The following is an 18783-nucleotide window of genomic DNA, read 5'->3' as shown; positions in this document are numbered from 1 at the left end:
TTAAAGCCATATGACTGCCGCGGGAGAGAGAGGTTGTTCTCACAGTCGGGAAACTGTAAATGCACTGCAGTTCGGATCTTAAATGTCCTTCAAAGGCCCATATATTAAAGGGTTGGTCCCCAGCCTGTGCTATTGCTAGGAGGAGGGAGAACCTTCAAGATGTGGAGCCCTAAGCTTGGCGGTGGTGGCACTCCCCTTTTATCCCAGCACTCAGGAGGCAGAAGCCAGCAGATCTCTGAGTTTGAGGCCAGTCTGGTCTACAAAAGTGAGTTGCAGGACAACCAAGGATGTTGCAAAGAGGAATCCTGTCTCCCAAAAAACAAAACAAAACAAAACAAAAGTATGTGGAGACCTCGTGGGAAGCTTTAGGTAATGGGGAAAGGCAAGACCTCAAAGGGAATTGTGGGACCCTGGCCTCTGTTTTTCTGTTCCTGAGGTAAAGGACTCCCTTTCAGTCTGTGATACCTCTATGCTGTGCCTCACCACAGACAGACTCAGAAGCATCATTCCTCTTGACAGATTTATTGTCTCGGGTGTCTGCTGCCGTACCGGAAAGCTGATTATACAAGATGCTGTAAGCCCAGCATTGTGTTGGCATCTAGAGGTGCACCTGACCAAGGTACTTGGGGGCCTCGTGCTTGTGAAACTGTCCACTTGGTGGGAAACAGAGCTATGACTAAGTGCTCATAGGATGGTTGTATTGTATGGAAGCATCTAGAAGCCCAAAGAGCAGACTTGCTCTAAGGGAAGAACTGTCAACATGTTGCTGCCCAGAGTGATATTGTTGCTTCTGCATGCCTCATGGATGCCAAGTACTGCTCACAGACTTGCTTGTCCCCTGCTTCCCTTCTGACATCTCAGCTCCTTAACAGCTCTTGTGTCCTGATCACCTAATAACCAGTGCCCAACAAGGAGCAGAACAATGGCTGCTACGTAGATATTTACTCAGAAAAAAAGCCTCTGATTCATCTCTCTCCTCAGCACCCACAGAGATTAGCCCCTAGCTCCTGAAGGGACATCTAAGGACATGGAGATTCAGAGGCAGCACCAGCCTAAACAAGCTAATGGCACGATGCTTCCTCACAGGTGCAGTTCTGCACGGGTTCACCTGGCCCAAGGTCACTAAGGACAATAAAGCTGACAATGGCTCATACCCTTCAATGAGCCCATATTCTGGGATGGCCTGCTGCTACGCCCCTGTTGCATGAACTTTTCCAGGGGAGACATGACCAAACGACTGCTCCCCCCCCCCAAACGGGCTATGTGTTGGGTAGGTGTTTTTGTCAACATAAGCTCGAGTCATCTGGGAAGAGGGAATGTCGATTGAGGAACTGCCTCTGTCATATTGCCTCTATCTGACACATGATTGACGGGGAGGTCCCAGCCCACTGTGAGCGGGGCCATCCCTGAGTAGGTGATCCTGGGTTGCATAAGAAAGCAGGTTGAACACGCCGTAGGGAGCAAGGCAGTACACAGCACCCCTCTGTGGCCTCTTCTGCAGCTCCTGCCTCTAGGCTTTGGCTTCTGCTCCTACCCTGACTACCCTCTATGATGAACAATGATCACATGCAAGCCAGATAAACTTTCTTCCCCAGGTGCCTTTTGGTACCAACATTTATCACAGCAGTAGAAACCGAGCTAGAACAAGAGCCCCGGGGACAGGCCAAAGTAGCCATTCCACCCAGGTCTGGCTTGACGAACTAACCAGTTTGCCAGACATACTTACAGAAGCAGAGGTTACCCTCAAGCAGCTGCATGTCTACAGTGATTTCCCCATAGCTGTACAGATGGAGTCATCTCCCTATCACCCCCTGCCTTCCATATTCTATATATCATAGCCCCTCCTGAGACCCTGTGCAGCTGGACCAGAATTAGATACAGCTGGGAGAGAGGCACGGGCCTGGGAGTGGCTGAAATCTCAGGTGAGGGCCAATGAGCAACCCCACCTGCTCCTTCTATAAGGAAGCATCCGAAGTAGTCACAGCTGCTTGATGGTGATGGCGGATATGTTCCCAGGACGGTGCTCCACAACAGCTGGGTGGTGGGGGCGCACGCTTTTAATTCCAACACTCGGGAGGCAGAGGCAGGCGGATCTCTATGAGTTCGAGGCCAGCCTGGTCTACAAGAGCTAGTTCCAGGACAGGCTCCAAAAAACTACAGAGAAACCCTGTCTCAAAAATAAATAAATAAATAAATAAATAAATAAATAAATAAATAAATAAGGAGCTGTCAGGTCGGACCTTCTAGAAGAAGGTATTAGGACAGAATTAAAAATGTAAGAGACATATTGGGCAAAGCGCTTGTGGAGGCGAGGGAGCAGGAGTAGAGAGTAGAGTCTCAGACCTTATGGCCTGACGCTATGCAGAGAGAGGGAAAGAGGCTGGGCGGGAAGAGCTTCAGTTTGTAGAGCTCTAGTGTCCTTTCGAGCTCTATCCCTGTGGAGAAAGCCCAAGAAGAGGCTGGCCTCAGCATGCATGCCACCAGGCAGGCTCAGGAGGCCACAGCTAACCGCACCCCTTGCAGAAGTTCTCCCTTGAAGCTGGACTGTGCAGTGCACGCCCACAGCTGACAAAAGGCTCCACTCCCCGCTGAGGTCCCAGCCCCACCTCAGGCTGTAGCAAGCACTTGGCAAACACTTGTTGAGTTCACCTTGTTCCTTTTGTGTATAAGGTGAATTGGGGAAAGAATATTTTTCTGACTTGTTCAGGGTGAGCCCCACTGAGGCTGACGTCCAGGTTTTCTCACCCCAAATTTCATGCTCTACTGTAGTCTGGCTTCTCTGCATCATCCGCCTTCTGCACTGAGCACCCCAACATTCCCCGTCTATGCTATAAGGACTCCTGCCCACTTCTTCCCCACTCATTCATTTGCTCATTCATTCAGCAGACATTACCTGGAGCGCCGTGACCCAGGCGCTACTGCAGGGTACTCAGATGATACAAAACAACCCAGAAAGGTCCCTCCCCTTGAGAAACTTACCATCAAGGACAAAGAGGTTAGCACAGGACCAAGAGCAAGTGTGTGACATGTGACTGTTTTGCGGCACTGCATTGCCCAGGATTAAGTCCCTGGTAAGTGAAGGGTCCAGGAGTATGGCAGAAGCCTCCATGGTTCCAGCAGTTTCTGTCACTGCTCACCTTTCCCCCACTCAAGCCATATAAACTTCTGGAGGGAGTTTTAACCTCTGAACACACAAGCCAGCCAGGGGGCACAGGGCAGGAAATGCTAATGGCTCGGCATCTCTTTAAGGAGGGGATGGTAACCTGGTAACTATGGTTACATACAATGCAACTCAGGTATCCAAGGAATATGATGGCTCACATTCCTATCTCATAGGGATGAACTTGTTTCTTAACTGAATGTAAGTTATGTTTAACGAATAGGCTGAAGGGTGAAGAGCTCTCCCTGATCTTGCACGGAACCCAGTCCATCCCCAGCATTCCCACCAGGAGGCAGCTCCCAACCATCTGCTCTCCAGCTCCAGAGGACTCTAAGCCCTCTTCTTCCAGGAACAGAACCACCCTATTTCTTGCATGTGCGTACAAACTCACTTGAAGGATGGTTGATAAACACTAACATATAACAGATGTGTCCTCGGGGCAGCAGAACCTCAAGAAGTTTGAAGCCTGTCTGGGTTGTTTGCATGCCCTTTTGTATTTCATGTGTAGGGGTGTTCTGCCTGTAAATGTGTCTGTGGACCACTTGAATGCCCAGTGCCCATGAGGCCAGAAGAAGATAACAGATCCCCTGAAACTCATCTATCACGTCCACCCTTGTCCTATTCTTTCTATGTGTTTAAAACCAAGATTTGTAAGCCTCGGCTGCTGGCTCCTCGTGAACATAGATGTTGATCTTTGCATCTTTGTACACCACCCCCTCCCATCCTGACTCAGGGCGGCCATAAGATTACTCTGACCAATGAAACATGACCGAATGTAAAGCAAACACAGCCTGGGTAAGTACTTCTCCTTTGGGGCCTGACCCCATGGAAGGCTTCCCTTAGAGACGCAATCGCTGTGCAAGGAGCACGGGCAAGACAGTAGGGATCAGAAACCACAAGGCGAGAGAGATTCAGCCATTTTCCTGTCCTGATGGAGTGGCCTCATGAGGACCCTCAGGCCGTACCCAAAGAATCTGCTGCTCAAACCAGAGTTACAATAAAACTGCTGCTGTAGCTAGTACACCACTAACTGTTGAAGCAGCTCCTGTGTGTCAGCGTGCTGGCTGGTCTCATGCCAACTCGAATACAAACTACAGTTATTTGAAAGGAGGGAACCTTAACTGAGAAAAATGCCTCCAGCTGGTGGATCTCTGTGAGTTCGAGGCCAGCCTGGTCTACAGCATGAGTTCCATAACAGGTTCCAAAGCTATACAAAGAAACCCTGTCTCAAAAAAACAAAAAGAGAGAGAGAGAGAGTTCGAGGCCAGCCTGGTCTACAGAGTAAGTTCCACGATGGGCTCCAAAGCTACACAGAGAAACCCTGTCTTGAAAAACCAAAAGAGCCAGGCGGTGGTGTGATGGAGGAGAGTTATCTGTCTATGTTTCTTTCATTGGTTAATTAATAAAGAAAACTGCCTTGGCCCTTTAAGAGACAGAAAACTAGGTAGGTGGAGTAGACAGAACAGAATTATGGGAACAAGGAAGTAGAGTTGGGGAGACGCTTCAGGCATTGGCCATAGTGAGTCTCCATGCTGCTTCTCTCCAAGATGGATGCAGGTTAAGATCTCTCCTGGTAAGGCACCCCTCGTGGTGCTATATAAATTACTAAATATGGGTTAAAGCAAGATATGAGAATTAGCCAATAAGAGGCTGAAACTATGGGCCAGGCAGTGTTTAAAAGAATACAGTTTCCGTGTAATTATTTCGGGTGTAAAGCTAGCCGGCGGCCGGGCGGCAGGAAAGCAGCCCCGCCGCTTTCTTCTACAGTGGTGGCGCACACCTTTAATCCAAGCACTCAGGAGGCAGAGGCAGGTGGATCTCTGTGAGTTCGAGGCCAGCCTGGGCTACAAGAGCTAGTTCCAGGACAGGCTCCAAAGCTACAAAGAAACCCTGTCTCAAAAAAAAAAAAAAAGAAGAAGGAGAAGGAGGAGGAGGAGAAGGAGAAGAAAAGAGAAAGTTTCAGGCCAGCCTGGTCTTACAGAGCAAGTTCTACAACAGGATCCAAAATTACACAAAGAAAAAAACAGAAAACAAACAAACAAACAAAACCGAGAGAGAGAAATGTTCCATAAGATTCAACTTTAAGGCATTTTCTTAATTAGTTATTGATGAGGGAGAGTCCAGTCTATTGCAGGAGGTGTCATACCTGGGCTTGTGGTCCTGGATGTTATAAGAAAGCAGGTTGAGCAAGCCAGTAAGCAGCACCCTCCATGGCCTCTGCATCAGCTCCTGCCTCCAGGTTCCTGCCCTGCTGAGTTCCTGGCCTGACTTCTTTGGTGATGAACTGTGCTGTGGAAGTGTGAGCCACATAATCCCTCTCCTCAAGCTGCTTTTTGGGCACAGTGTTTAGTCACAGCAATAGAAACCCTAAGACAAATAATGAGTACTGAATCAGTCTCTGCAGGATATATCCCCATCACCCCACCCCTCCATATCCCACCACCCCACCCCTCCATATCCCCACCACCCCACCTCTCCATATCTGACCTCACCCCTCCACATCCCCACCACCTCAGCCCTCCACATCCCCATCACCCCACCCATCCACATCCCCATCACCCCACCCATCCATATCCTATCACCCTACCTTCCACATCCCCATCACCCCACCTGTCCACATCCCCATCACCCCACCCCTCCACATCCCCACCACCCCACCCCTCCACATCCCCATAATCTCACCATTCTTTTCTCCTTTGCTTCCCACACTTCAGATAACCTTGGAAATGGTGTCTCTTCCTGCTCCATTTGACTGCTTCCTAATGTACATTGCTCTACAGAGAGGCCTCCAAAGCTGGGCTTTCAGAGAAAATCCTAGAAGCTAGGGCAATGACATTCGCCTAAATTTCGAAGGAATTGAGATAAAACTCCAAAGCAGAGTTAACCTCCAACTTAATGGTTCCTCATTGATGCAAACAGTATTTTCTGGATGCTCATTGTGTGCTAGCTCACATTATCACACACAAGACAAGAGCGTGCTGCCATCTACTCACCGAGCCTCTTTTAGCAATCAGGTGGAACTAGTACTACCCCCCAAAAATCCCTTTTTGTTATATTTTTTAAAAATGGCTTTTAAAAAGTGAGTTGTTTGTCTAAGATCGTTACCCTAATTAGTAGCAGTGCCAAACTGAACGATTTCCTTCCACAACCAACAGGTTGATGTAAACAAGCTCTTTCCCGACAAAGACGGGCAAATAAAATAGCTGCCAGGACTGAGTGTGGTTTTATTTTTCAAACTAAGCAGAAAGGCTCGAGCTGTCATCTTGTGTCCCTGCATGCGTGCAATCCAAGCACTCAGCGGGAGGAGGCGGATCTCTGACTGGGTCTAGAGAAGCATCAAGGTCAATCCAGGCTGTATAATGAGACCCTGTCTCAAACAAAACCAAAACGGCAAATAATAACAGATTCAAAAGGGACCACAGGGTGGATTTGGCTTTCATGCCACAGTTTCATCTGCACCTTCTGAACGATTTCCTGAAGTCAGTGTGATACTTGAGGATTTAAGAAAAGAAGGAGGAGGAGCAAACGTGGGAAGTGGTAGCCATCGTTGCGGTCCTCTACCCTGCTGTCAACTGGGTGTGCTGTGTGTGTGTCCACTCTCTGCTCTCAGGAGTGAGTAGATCTGCAATACTCTGCTGTTGCCAGCATCATGGGCAGGAGTTGTTGCTACCCTGTACACCAATACATAGAGCACAGCAGTCCTTTGTCACTGGAAGAGCAACAAACCTTCTGACATCTAACCTGCACAGTCCACTAGAGTCCCAAGGAGCTTGAAATCCACCAAGGCCCTGGGGGAGAAACTGAGGGCTGACTATCACAGACCAGTCACGGGGCCAGGCCACCTGACTCTACTGATTTCTACAGCAATCAAGTCAGGTCTTGCCTGAGCCCCAGAAGCACCAGACTTGGAAGTGGGGAATCACAGGCCTCCTGCTGTGGGAAAAGGACAAGTTCTTTGCTTGAGAGGTCAACAGGGACATAAACCCCCATGTGGGTCCCATCTCTTTCGTTGCAGGAACACTTTATGCCCTCCTCCCCTGAGGCCTCATGACTAGGGAATGTGTTGGACTTGAACATCTTTCTTCCCTTTTGTGGTCACTTACTTTTCACGCCCGGGTTAGACGTCTGTCCCCCATGCTCCTTTGTGCTCTGACCATCAACTTTATCATCTGTATTCTCATTCACTTATTCATTCATTAACAACTCCGTTTTGAGACATGATCTCACATAACCCAGGCTGGCCTTAAACTAGCTATGCAGCTGAAGATGACTTTGGATTTCTGATCCTGCTGCCTCCACTTCTGGAGTGCTGGAATTACAGGTGTGCACATCCACCCCTAGTTATTGGGGCTTGGATCAAACCCAGAGCCTTACGCCTGCTAGACAAACACTCGGCCAACCGAGTTACATCCCCAGCACTGCATTATCATTCAAGTTCTTTCTACGTGCCAAGTGGTAGGCCAGGCACAGCACTGACCAGCACAGTACAGAAGTAAACAAGCCAAACAAAAATCCCTGCCATCAAGGAGTACATTCTAGTAAGCAGAGGTATACAGTAAACAAAACCCATCAATTACAATCCATACATATTCCAAGTGGGAAAGTGCAAAGGGGGAACACCAGGAAAGAGGTAAAACCATTAGGGAGAGTGTTTGCAAAACTTCCAGGAGAAGGTAGTGTTTTAAAGACTTGCAGTGGTTCTCAACCTTCCTAATGCCGTGACCCTTTAACACGTTCCTCATGCTATGGTGACCCCCAACCACAAGTTATTTTTGTTGCTACTTAATAACTGTAATTTTTCTGCTATATGAATCATAATGTAAATATTTGATATGCAGGATATCTGATATGAGAACCCTGTGAAAGGGTTATTCAACCCCCAAAGGGGTCTCAACCCAAGGGTTGAGAACTACTAACTTAGCGGCTAGGAGTACATGAGTCCTCTGAGTGTTGGGTTGGGGGGCGGAGTGAGGGGGCATCTTCCCAAGTGAATGTGATGGCAATCGCTAAGGCTCTGGAGTGGATACCCAGTATGCTGGAGAAACTGCAGGGAAACCAGTGTAAAAGCAGAACACAACTAGAGTGTGGCCATGTTTGGGGTGTTGCATGGGTTGCAGAACACCCCAAGCCCTATAGCTGGTGAATAATGGAGGATCTTCAGTGGAGGAGGTCTTTATCTGTTTGAAGCTGTTGAAACAATGCTACAGATTGAGTAGTTTATGAACAATAGAAGCTCATTTGCATGGTGGATTTAGACTGGAAAGTCCAAGATAAAGGGCTGTATCCCATGACAGCTGCTGGGGTCATAATTCAGAAGATATTGCATGGCAATCCAGGGAGAGAGGGTGACCTAGAAACTAAACACAGTCCTACAGTCAGGGGGGCGGGGGGTCTGGATTTATCCAGGTCTTTCAATGGCATCTCCATTATTGTTATATTAAAACATCACATGAGTCACAATGTTCCAAAATTTTTCTGAGAAATGGACAATTAGCTGGACTGAAGTTCTGACACCCATGTATCTAGCCAAGTGTCCAAGCTTTCCTTTGTACTGATCCAATCAGTAAGTGAGTTAATAAAATGTGAAAAAGGAAGTTCTCTAAAGATGAAGTACAAATGTCTAATAAGCCCCAGCTCTTAGAACATGCCAATAAACACTACATTAAAATTTCATCTCACTTCCATCTTACACCTATAAGAAAAGCCAAGATCAAAAACACTGATGACAACTTATGCTGGAGAGATTGTGGGGAAAAGGGAACACTTCTGCGTTGTTGGTGGGAATGCAAGCTGGTACAACCCCTTTGCATGTCAGTGGGGCAATTTCTCAGAAAATTAGGAAACAACCTTCCTCAAGACCAAGTAATACCACTTTTGGGTATATAGCCAAAGGATGCTCAATCATGCCACAAGGGCATGTGCTCAACTATGTTCATAGCAGCATTGTCATAGCCAGAACCTGGAAACAACCTAAATGCCCCTCAACCAAAGAATGGATAAGGAAAATGTGGTACATTTACACAATGGAGTACTACACAGCAGAAAAAATAACAACTCCTTGAATTTTGCAGGAAAATGAATGGAGCTAGAAAACATCATATTGAGTGAGGTAACCCAGACCCAGAAAGACAATTATCACATGTACTCATTCATAGGTGGTTTTAAACATAAAGCAAAGAAAACCAGCCTACAGACCACAATCCCAGAGAACTCAGACAACAATGAGGACACTAAGAGAGACTTACATAGATCTAATCTACAAGGGAAGTAAAAGTAGAAAAAGACAAGATCTCCTGAGTAAATTGGGAGCATGGGGACCTTGGGGGAGGTTTGTAGGGGGAGGGGAGAGGCAGGGAGGGGAGCAGAGAAAAATGTAGAGCTCAATAAATATCAATAAAAAATGAAAAAAAGAAGTATCCTGTTTATAGTCTATCTATTACTATGCAGACCCTTGCAACTTTGATAACATTGAGAAACTGTTTTAGAATGTATTCTTTTTAGTATTTTTTTTTTTGCCTTGACTGATTGAGCAGGGGTGGGGGTCACGCCACAGTGCATGTGAAGTAGAGGACAACTTGTCGGAATAGGTTTTCTCCTTCCGTATGAGGGCCCCAGGATCACGCCCAGGCAGCCATGCTCCTTTACCACTGAGCCATCTTGCAGCCCTTCTCTATCGTTTTTTTTTTTTTTTAATTAGAAAGCATTTTAATTTTCTTTCTCAAAATAAAATGTATTTGTTTCTGTTTTGGAGAAGTATATTAGTCCTCTATATTACTCCATATATTATATGATAAATAAATATCAAATGCTATAAAAAGAAAATAATATGCCGTTTCCACACCCTGGCCCTCCAGGCACCTCCCTTTCTTTTGTAGTACCTGTTTATCTTTTTAAATTATTTTTATTATTTTTATTATATTATTTTATTTTTTTTGGTTTTTATTATTTTTATTATTAAAAATTTCCATCTCCTCCGCTCCTCTTCCCCCTTCCCTCCCCCCCACCCATACCCCCATTCTCTCCCTCTCCAGGCCAAAGAGCTATCAGGGTTCCCCACACTATGTTAAGTCCAAGGTCATAATCGGTTTCTAGCCATAATTAAAGGACATCAAGCTTATAATTCGTGATCCTTGAGAAGACAAGAAGATGAACCCAAAGAAAAAACATAGTTATCCTGGATATTAACCTTCACCTGGCGATGGATGGAGATAGAGACAGAGCCCCACTTTGGAGCACCAGACTGAGCTCCCAAGGTCCTGATGAGGAGCAGAAAGAGAGAGAACATGAGAAAGAAAGTCAGAACCGTGAGGGGTGCGTTCACCCACTGAGACGGCGGGACAGAGCTAATGGGAGATCGCCAAGTCCAGTTGGAATGGGACTGATGGAACATCCGACCAAACTGGACTCTCTGAGGGTGGCTGATGGTGGAGGCTGACCGAGAGGCCAGGGACAATGGTGATGGGCTTGGTCTCTGCGACAAGGATGGGCTCTGTGTGAGCCTTGTCAGCTTGGTTGCTCACCTTCCTGGACCTGGGGGGAGTTGGGAGGACCTTCTCTAGGTTTTTGTGAACATATATTAGCTGTACATAGCAATGGGTCCCATTATGACATCTTCAGAGACTTACATAATGGTTTGGATGACATTCGGCCCATCAGCCTGTCTTGTCCCCTTCCCACTCCCACTGACCCCCTCCTCTTCCCAGCTCTTCCCTGTAGCCCACACTTATAGTCCCCCTTCTGCTTCTACGTGTGTGGAGGCCAGAAATCCAGTGTGTCTAATTAACCAGGGTGCTTACAGCAGCACAGATGAGGGATTATTTATAGGAGCATAAGCATTTTACCAGCGGTTATGCCATTGAAAAATGTGCCTCTGCTTCTCCCAGCTACCATCAACTGCCTGGAGATGCTCAAGGGAACCCTCCCCTCTCCGTGACAGAGAGGTGTTGGTAGGCTCAGCCTTACACAGGTCTTGTGTAAACAATCCCAGCTGAATAGTAGGGAATTCTTAAGAGAGGCCTCTGTTTTGGGTGGTGGTGGCGCACGCCTTTAATCCTAGCACTCGCCAGCAGAGGCAGGCAGATCTCTGTGAGTTCGAGGTCAGCCTAGACTACAAGAACTAGTTCCAGGACAGGCACCAAAGCTACAAAGAAATCTTGTCTCAAAAAAGGAAAAAAAAGTCTCTATTTTGTCATTTAATGACCAAAAATAAATAGATAGATAGATAGATAGATAGATAGATAGATAGATAGATAAATAGATGATAGATAGATAGATAGATAGATAGATAAAAATTTAGAGATGAAAACAGAAATTGTGTCTACTATCAGAAAACCATCTCAACAGATTCCAAAGGCCAAATTCCTGGTAAAATAGTTCTGCTGTCACAGAGGTTACCAGAGGTCACAAAAGTGGGTCACTGGCTACAGCTAGAGCTTTTTTTCAAAGGTATTTCTTTTCTTTATTAATGTGTGGCAATCTTTCCCATAATTTTAGAAGTTGGCTGTTTAAGTCAAGCCAATGCTCTCTTGTTCTTCTGAAGGAATGCATCAGATACATATGTTTAAAGCCTGCCTTCCAAGCAATTTCCAAGCACAATAAATAGCGTTTGATTGCATTATTGCTCTGCCTCTTCACTACTCCCCACTAAGCATCTTAAGGCGAGAGAGGAGCCTGCAGAAAGGTTGTTTTGTTTTGTTTTGAGCCTGAGAAACTGGGACTTCCCTGCCTTCCAGAGCACAACAGTCTATTCTTTGAGGCAAGGGGCCAGGGAGGCGGAGTAATTCAATTTTGTAGGCCACCGTGTACTTCCTTCTCCCTTTCTCCTGCCAAATCGAGGCTCACACCAATCCCAGCGGACCTTAAGGGCCAGTCCTCCATGAAAAAGTGAAAGCAGTCGAGGAAAAAGAAAAGGGGCCAGCCAGCCTGGGGAACGCTCATTATAATTGAATGAAGCCCATGACAAGGGCCTTTTCTGAGCAGCCTTGGTGGGGCCACTGCTCGGCCCCATTGTAAATTCCATCTGTGTGCTATCACTTCCTGACCCAGAAACAAGGAGAGGTTTTGGCCACACGTTTCCCTAGGAGATGTGCCAGACCACACGAGGCTCGCGAACTCCCAGAGATTTCGTATATAAAGCTTTAGGATAATGTTGGCCCGCAATGAATTCCTTTCCCAAATTTATTTACTAAAGGGTCTTTTTCTCATCTCCCCAGTTTCCTTTCAGAAACTGAAGCCTAAGTGAAACAGAGCGCAGTTGGAATCGTTATGAGGAAGATTCTGGGGAGAAAGAGGAAGCAACTGGCTTCCCAGCAGAAGCTTATAATGTGCAGATGCCCCAGGCCGGAGCCAGTCAAACATCTAATGGGCACTTGACTGCTAAGAGTCTGGAAGACTGGGGAGTGGAAATTTAAAAAGCAAAATGGTGTGAAATGGTGGTTCGTTCTCACACTCTGCCATGTTTGGGGACGATCTATAGACTGTGATTCGGTATATCTGAGATGGGGCTTGAAAATGTACATTGTGGGATTACATCGTGAGGGCCTCTGGTTCAGAGGGTTACCCCAGGTCTCAGAGATCAAGCAAGACACACGAAAGAGAGCCAAAGGCTCAACAACATCTTAGAGTCAGTTAATGCACTGTGGTGCCCAGCTACAGACACAGGCTAAGTCTCTGTATGGGCACTGGTTATGATTCTCCATCTCACACAGGTATGATGCAATCATTTTCAACTATAAACCAGTTGTGCAAATCCATTTTCGGCCTATATCCAAACAGGACAGCAAACATGTCATCTAGGTAAAGAATGGTACTTATGGGAAACCATGTAGGCGGGAAGGGGAACATTCTGATCCCTGTTGAGGTCTGCCCGTTGTGATAGTTAGTTGTAATTATAACTTTTATGATTCTGCACGAGGTTGGACCTTGGCAGCCAAGGGGCTACGCAGTGGGTGAGAGACAGACATGTCACGCACACAGAACTTACATGGGAAGTTTTATTGGGGTAAAGGGGGAGAGGAAGAGTGAGGGGAGAGAGAAAGAGAGAGACAGAGAGATGCAGAGAAAGAAAGAGGAAGAGGAAAAAGAGGTAGAAGTAGGCAGAGTTTCCCCTTTTATAAAGGGACAGGATACTGCGGGCCCTGCACACAGGCAAGACTCAACTCTGCAAGATCCCCAAGGGGCAGGGCCAGGGGTGCCTGGAAGCCAACAATAATCACTTTATCTGGCTCACAGGCAGGCATCAGTCTTTGCTAGTTACACTGAAACATGCCTCATCCCCAAGACTGACCCCTTCCAGCCCAGCACCAGTTCTGGACTACCGGAACATGGTCCAAGAATGGAGCCACTGAGACTTCTGAGCGATGGTGAGAAAACCCCAAGAAAACAAGACAAGAGTCTTGTGCCCTTGGTTTCTTCAAAACACAGAATTGTTCTTGGAATGTGTTGTGTTCCTCCCAGGAGCAGCAGACAGGAGTGAGTTTCCCTCGGATCACTCATTACAAGTCTCTGTTGTTGTTTATGTACCTCTATGGAAAACCACGTTTTGTCCCGTGTGGCTTGCCCTCGCGCTTGCACACTGTGCTCACGTGCCGCCTCAGCCCTCAGAGTACAAACGGGCTGCTGCTCTGAATAAAGCTGGCTATATCGCCTGGGACTTTAGTCCGCCTCGCATATCAGCTGCATTCTCCCAGGTCCCACCACCTACAGGGTAGTAAAAGCTAGGCCACTCTAGGAATCCAGATCGGCTAGCCTTGTCCTTTGTGGTCCAGAGAACTCTGACAGAAAACCAAGCACAGGTTCTCTGTTCTCTGTGACTTCCTATGTCTCTACCATCGACATACCTTCCCATGTCCCCTCCTCCCCACCTCTACCTGCCCCAAACAGTGAAATCTTTGCGGATATGAGAGAGAATCTCTGGCTCTCTGACTTTATTGTTTCTTTCAAGACAGGGTTTCTCTGTGTAGCCCTGGCTGTCTTGAACTCAAAAGCTCCACCTGCCTCTGCCTACCAAATTCTGGGATTAAAGTTTATGGCACAGCCATTACCTGGCTCCCTCCCACCCCCTCAATACCCTTGTTCTGACCATATTGTCCATGTCCGTATCTTTATTACATGTTAGTGTGTGTGTGTGTGTGTGTGTGTGTGTGTGTGTGTGTGTGTGTGTGTATGTGTAGGTCAGAGTATAACCTTCAGGAGTCGATCCTTTCCATCATGTGGGTCTTGGGGATCAGACCTGGATTTTCAGGCTTGGTGGTCTGCACCCTTATCCACTGAGCCATCTCACCAGCCCAGTTTGTTTGGGACAGGTTCTCACGCTGTAACTGAGGTTGACTTCGAACCCCCTACAACCCTCCCACCTCATCCAGTCTCAAGAGCTGGAATAACAGGCGCAGCTTGCCATACCTAGCTTCCATGCCCATCCACGTCTTGATGTTCCTCTGAAGGCTTCAAGTTTTTGAAAACCAAAGCTAGAAAAATAAAAACAAAGACAAAGATAAACAAAAAAAAAAAAAACACCCACATCTTTTGTTTTATTTTGTTTCTTTTCTGACATTTTTTTTCCCGAGTCAATAAGTCAATAATTTGAACAGGTGTGCCTGTTCAAATGTGGAACACAGCATAAAAGAGAATGCTTGGAAGTAGGCAAAACACACTTATTAAAGGCACACAAATTATCATTTGAGAACCACTATTGCCAATTTGGCAATGGGGCATGGTAGTAACCCTGCAGGCTCTGGCCCTGCCCTCTGTACCAGAAGCAGAGACAAGTGTACCCGGCTTTTTCATTTGGGTCACCAACCAGCTCCCAAATCATGACACAGAGACTTATGAGTTAGGAATGCTCGGCCTAGCTTAGGCTCATTTCTGACCCGCTCTTTAAACTTATGTCAACCGGTTTCCATTATCTATCTTTTGCCTTGGGGTCTTTTCTTTCCTTCTGTATATCTTATTTTTACTGCTTCTTGTGTCTGGCTGGCAGTTGCCTTGCTTTTTGTCCCAGGCGTGTGCCCCTCTTTTCTCCCCCATTCTCTTTTCCTTCCCCTCCCATTCATTTCTCCTGAGCCTAGATTTCTCCTATTTATTCTCTGTGCCTGCCAGCCCCACCTATCCCTCTACTACCTAACTACTGGCCTTTCAGCTTTTTATTAAACCAATCAGGTGCCTTAGGCAGGCAAGGTGAAACAAATGCAGCACATCTTTATATAAGTAAACACACATCCTTACATCATTTAAAAAGTGTAGCATAAACAAATGTAACACATAAACAAATCTTTACACAGTTAAGGTAATATTCTGCAGCATAAACAAATACAACACACCTTTACACAGTTAAAGTAATATTCCACAGCAGAAACAAATATAACACACTTTTGCCTAGTTAAAATAATATTCCGAGCCGGGCGGTGGTGGCGCACGCCTTTAATCCCAGCACTCGGGAGGCAGAGGCAGGCGGATCTCTGTGAGTTCGAGGCCAGCCTGGTCTAAAAGTGCTAGGTCCAGGACAGGCTCTAAAAAAGCTGCATAGAAACCCTGTCTTGAAAAACCAAAAAAAAAAAAAAAAAAAGAATAATATTCCGTAACAAAGAAGGGATGGGTCTTATTGGTTTCTTTTGGTTTCTCACTAATGTGTGCATATGTGAGGGAAGAGATAGACTGTAAATAGATTTTACCGTGAGATTAATAGTAGCTAAATATAGATGGCAAGATATTAAGTAATTTGAATTTTTTTTCTTGGTTTGCTTTTCTATATTTTACAATCTTCTAAAAGAAATGTGATTGCTTATAAAGTAAACATACATAGGGAAGTTTTTATTTTATGTATATAGGTGTTTTTTCTGCACCTAGGTGTATGTCTATGCACCACATGTGTGCAGTATTGGAAGAGGCCAGAAGACAGCATTGCATCACCTAGAACTTGAGTTACAGACAGTTGTGAGCCTCTGTTGAGTGCTGGGAGTCGAACCCAGGTCCTCTGGAAGAGCAGTCAATTCTCTTGACCACTGAGCCATTTCTCCAGTCTCACATAGTAAAGACTTTTAAATAAGGGAACTTGAGCTATGGATGTACCTCAGTGAGCGACAGAGCACATGGCTAGCGTACATGAGGTCCTGAGTTCAATCACTAGTATCTCAAAAAATAAAATAAGAAACTTATAAGTAAAATTAGACTAGGTGTGGTGGGTCATGCCTATAATCTCAGAAATGGAGAGGCTGAGGCAGGTAGATTTCCATGACTTCAAGACCAGCATGGGCTACAGTGTAAATTCTAAGTCAGCCTGAGCTACACAGCAAGAAAATTCATTACCCAACAAATAATCCAATAAAAAAATGGAGTACAGACCTAAACAGAGGGATCTAAAATGGCTGAAAGACACTTAAGGAAATGTTCAACATCCTTAGTCATCAGAGAAATGCAAATCAAAACAACTCTGAGATTCCATCTTACACCTGTAAGAATGGCCAAGATCAAAAACACTGATGACAACTTATGCTGGAGAGGTTGTGGGGAAAAGGGAACACTCCTGCATTGCTGGTGGGAATGCAAGCTGGTACAACCCTTTGCATGTCAGTGTGGCGATTTCTCAGAAAATTAGGAAACAACCTTCCTCGAGACCCAATAATACCACTTTTGGATATATATCCAAAGGATGCTCAATCGTGCCACAAGGACATGTGCTCAACTATGTTCATAGCAGCATTGTTTGTCATAGCCAGAACCTGGAAACAACCTAAATGCCCCTGGACTGAAGGATAGATAAAGAAAATGTGGTACATTTACACAATGGAGTACTACACAGCAGGAAAAAAAATAACAACATCTTGAAATTTACAGGCAAATGGATGGAGCTAGAAAATATCATATTGAGTGAGGTAACACAGACCCAGAAAGACAATTATCACATGTACTCACTCATAAGTGGATTTTAAACATAAAGCAAAGAAAACCAGCCCACAAATCACAATCCCAGAGAACTTAGACAACAATGAGGACCTAAGAGAGACATACATGGATCTAATCTACATGGGTAGTAGAAAAAGACAAGGTCTCCTGAGTAAATGGAGATCATGGGGACCTTGGGAGAGGGTTGAAGCGGGGAGGCGAGAGGCAGGGAGGGGAGAAGAGAAAAATGTAGAGCTCAATAAAAATTAATAAAAAAAGAAAATTCATTATTCATCTGAATGCTTACTGTGTGTCAGATACTGTGCAAAGCATTTTCCACACATGATGGGTTTAGTCTGTGCAATGTGAGAAATGCTATTGCTGAGCCCATTTTAAAGATAAGGAAATGAGGCTTGAGATCATATGGATTGACTGAGGAATACAACTGTGAAAATGTGCACAAATACACCTGGCTGCCATCAAATGTTAACTGTGGTATCCACTCTAAGGATAACTGACAAAGGTGGCAGTTATTTAAGACTCAAAATTCAGGGTGGTCACTTTCCTCAGCCCCATATTCCCTAATAACAATTCTCTCTTAGGTACCTGGCTATGTGGTAGATTAAACACACGGACCACAATCCTTTCGGGCATCTCCTCCTCATCATTTTTTTCTTACAACCTTATTTATTGTTTTTATTTTATGTATATCAATGCTTGCCTAAATGTAAGTATGCGTACCATGCATGTGCCTGGTATCTACAGAGGCCAGAAAAGGGAGTCAGGTCCCTTGGCTCTGAGATCCAGGTGGTTTGAGCCATCTCTCCAGCTCCCAGGGCTCCTTCTTTCAAGAAGCAAATTTCCCATTCCTCAAATCTGAGTTGGCCTTGAGAGTTGCTTTGACAGACAGGTTATGGGACGGGTGACACAATACAAGCACCAGGGAACCTGTCAAGGTAAAATTCTATATTGGAAACCCACCACCATGTGCCACAGCTCCAAATGAAAGACCGCACAGAGGCAGAAGCTGGGCTATCTTTGTAGCCAGAATGAACCCAGCCCCTTTACCAACCTTCCAAGTGAATGCAGCCATTGGGTCCAGGCAAAATCAGCAGAAAAGTCTAACCAGGGGACCCACAAAAGAATGGAAAGTACTGTAATCATGTACCACCTGATGGTGTCTCAACTAGCAACAGCCCGCAGATGATGATGAGCCAGGGAAATAGTTTGTGTAGGTATACTACCGGATGGTGGCCACACAATGAAATGGCTTCTCAGACTGTATCTGCACCACTAAGTGACTAGTGATTGTTGACTGGGGCCAGTTGATGGGGAATGGATCTATTATGCAGCATTATCTATCTAATACAACTAGAATTTATGAGTGAGCAAGCTGTCAAAGTCACTGGAATGCCTGTGGTTGCCATGGTTATTAAAGTTGCATGATGTGGTACAAGACCTTGCAGTGTTCCTCGTGCACAGATCTAGACCAAATTCCACACCCAGAGAATGAGCATAGCCTCACACTCCCTTCCAAATACTCTCTCTAAACAGAGCAATCTGCAACTAAATAGATTCTGGTGGAAAAGAGGAGAGGATGAGAAACAAATTGTGTCAAAGGAGCTCTTTCTGCTTGGAAGCAAACTGTATAGAGAAACCCGTGATAAAACCATTTTTTTCCTTTGTCTTTACATAACATTGGGTTCCTGCCCCTCAAGATTTACTGGTTTTTAGATGTAACTGTA

At 45.7% G+C, this 18783-nt stretch overlaps 1 long non-coding RNA gene across 1 annotated transcript in view; it reads right to left on the bottom strand.

The window, feature by feature from the left end:
* Positions 1 to 5474: 5474 nt before the first annotated feature.
* The window catches only part of LOC121677067, a 42786-nt gene continuing 29477 nt past the window's right edge, over positions 5475 to 18783 (bottom strand). The window contains exons 2-3 of the long non-coding RNA XR_006020728.1: positions 5843 to 5981; positions 5475 to 5527 (exon numbers count right to left, since the gene is read on the bottom strand). This is a non-coding gene — a long non-coding RNA (uncharacterized LOC121677067). The remainder of the gene's footprint in view (positions 5528 to 5842; positions 5982 to 18783) is intronic.

This window comes from Arvicola amphibius, chromosome 2 (genome assembly GCF_903992535.2).
Source record: "Arvicola amphibius chromosome 2, mArvAmp1.2, whole genome shotgun sequence".
Classification (NCBI taxonomy): domain Eukaryota; kingdom Metazoa; phylum Chordata; class Mammalia; order Rodentia; family Cricetidae; genus Arvicola; species Arvicola amphibius.
This window is presented reverse-complemented; position numbering and strand designations above follow the sequence as displayed.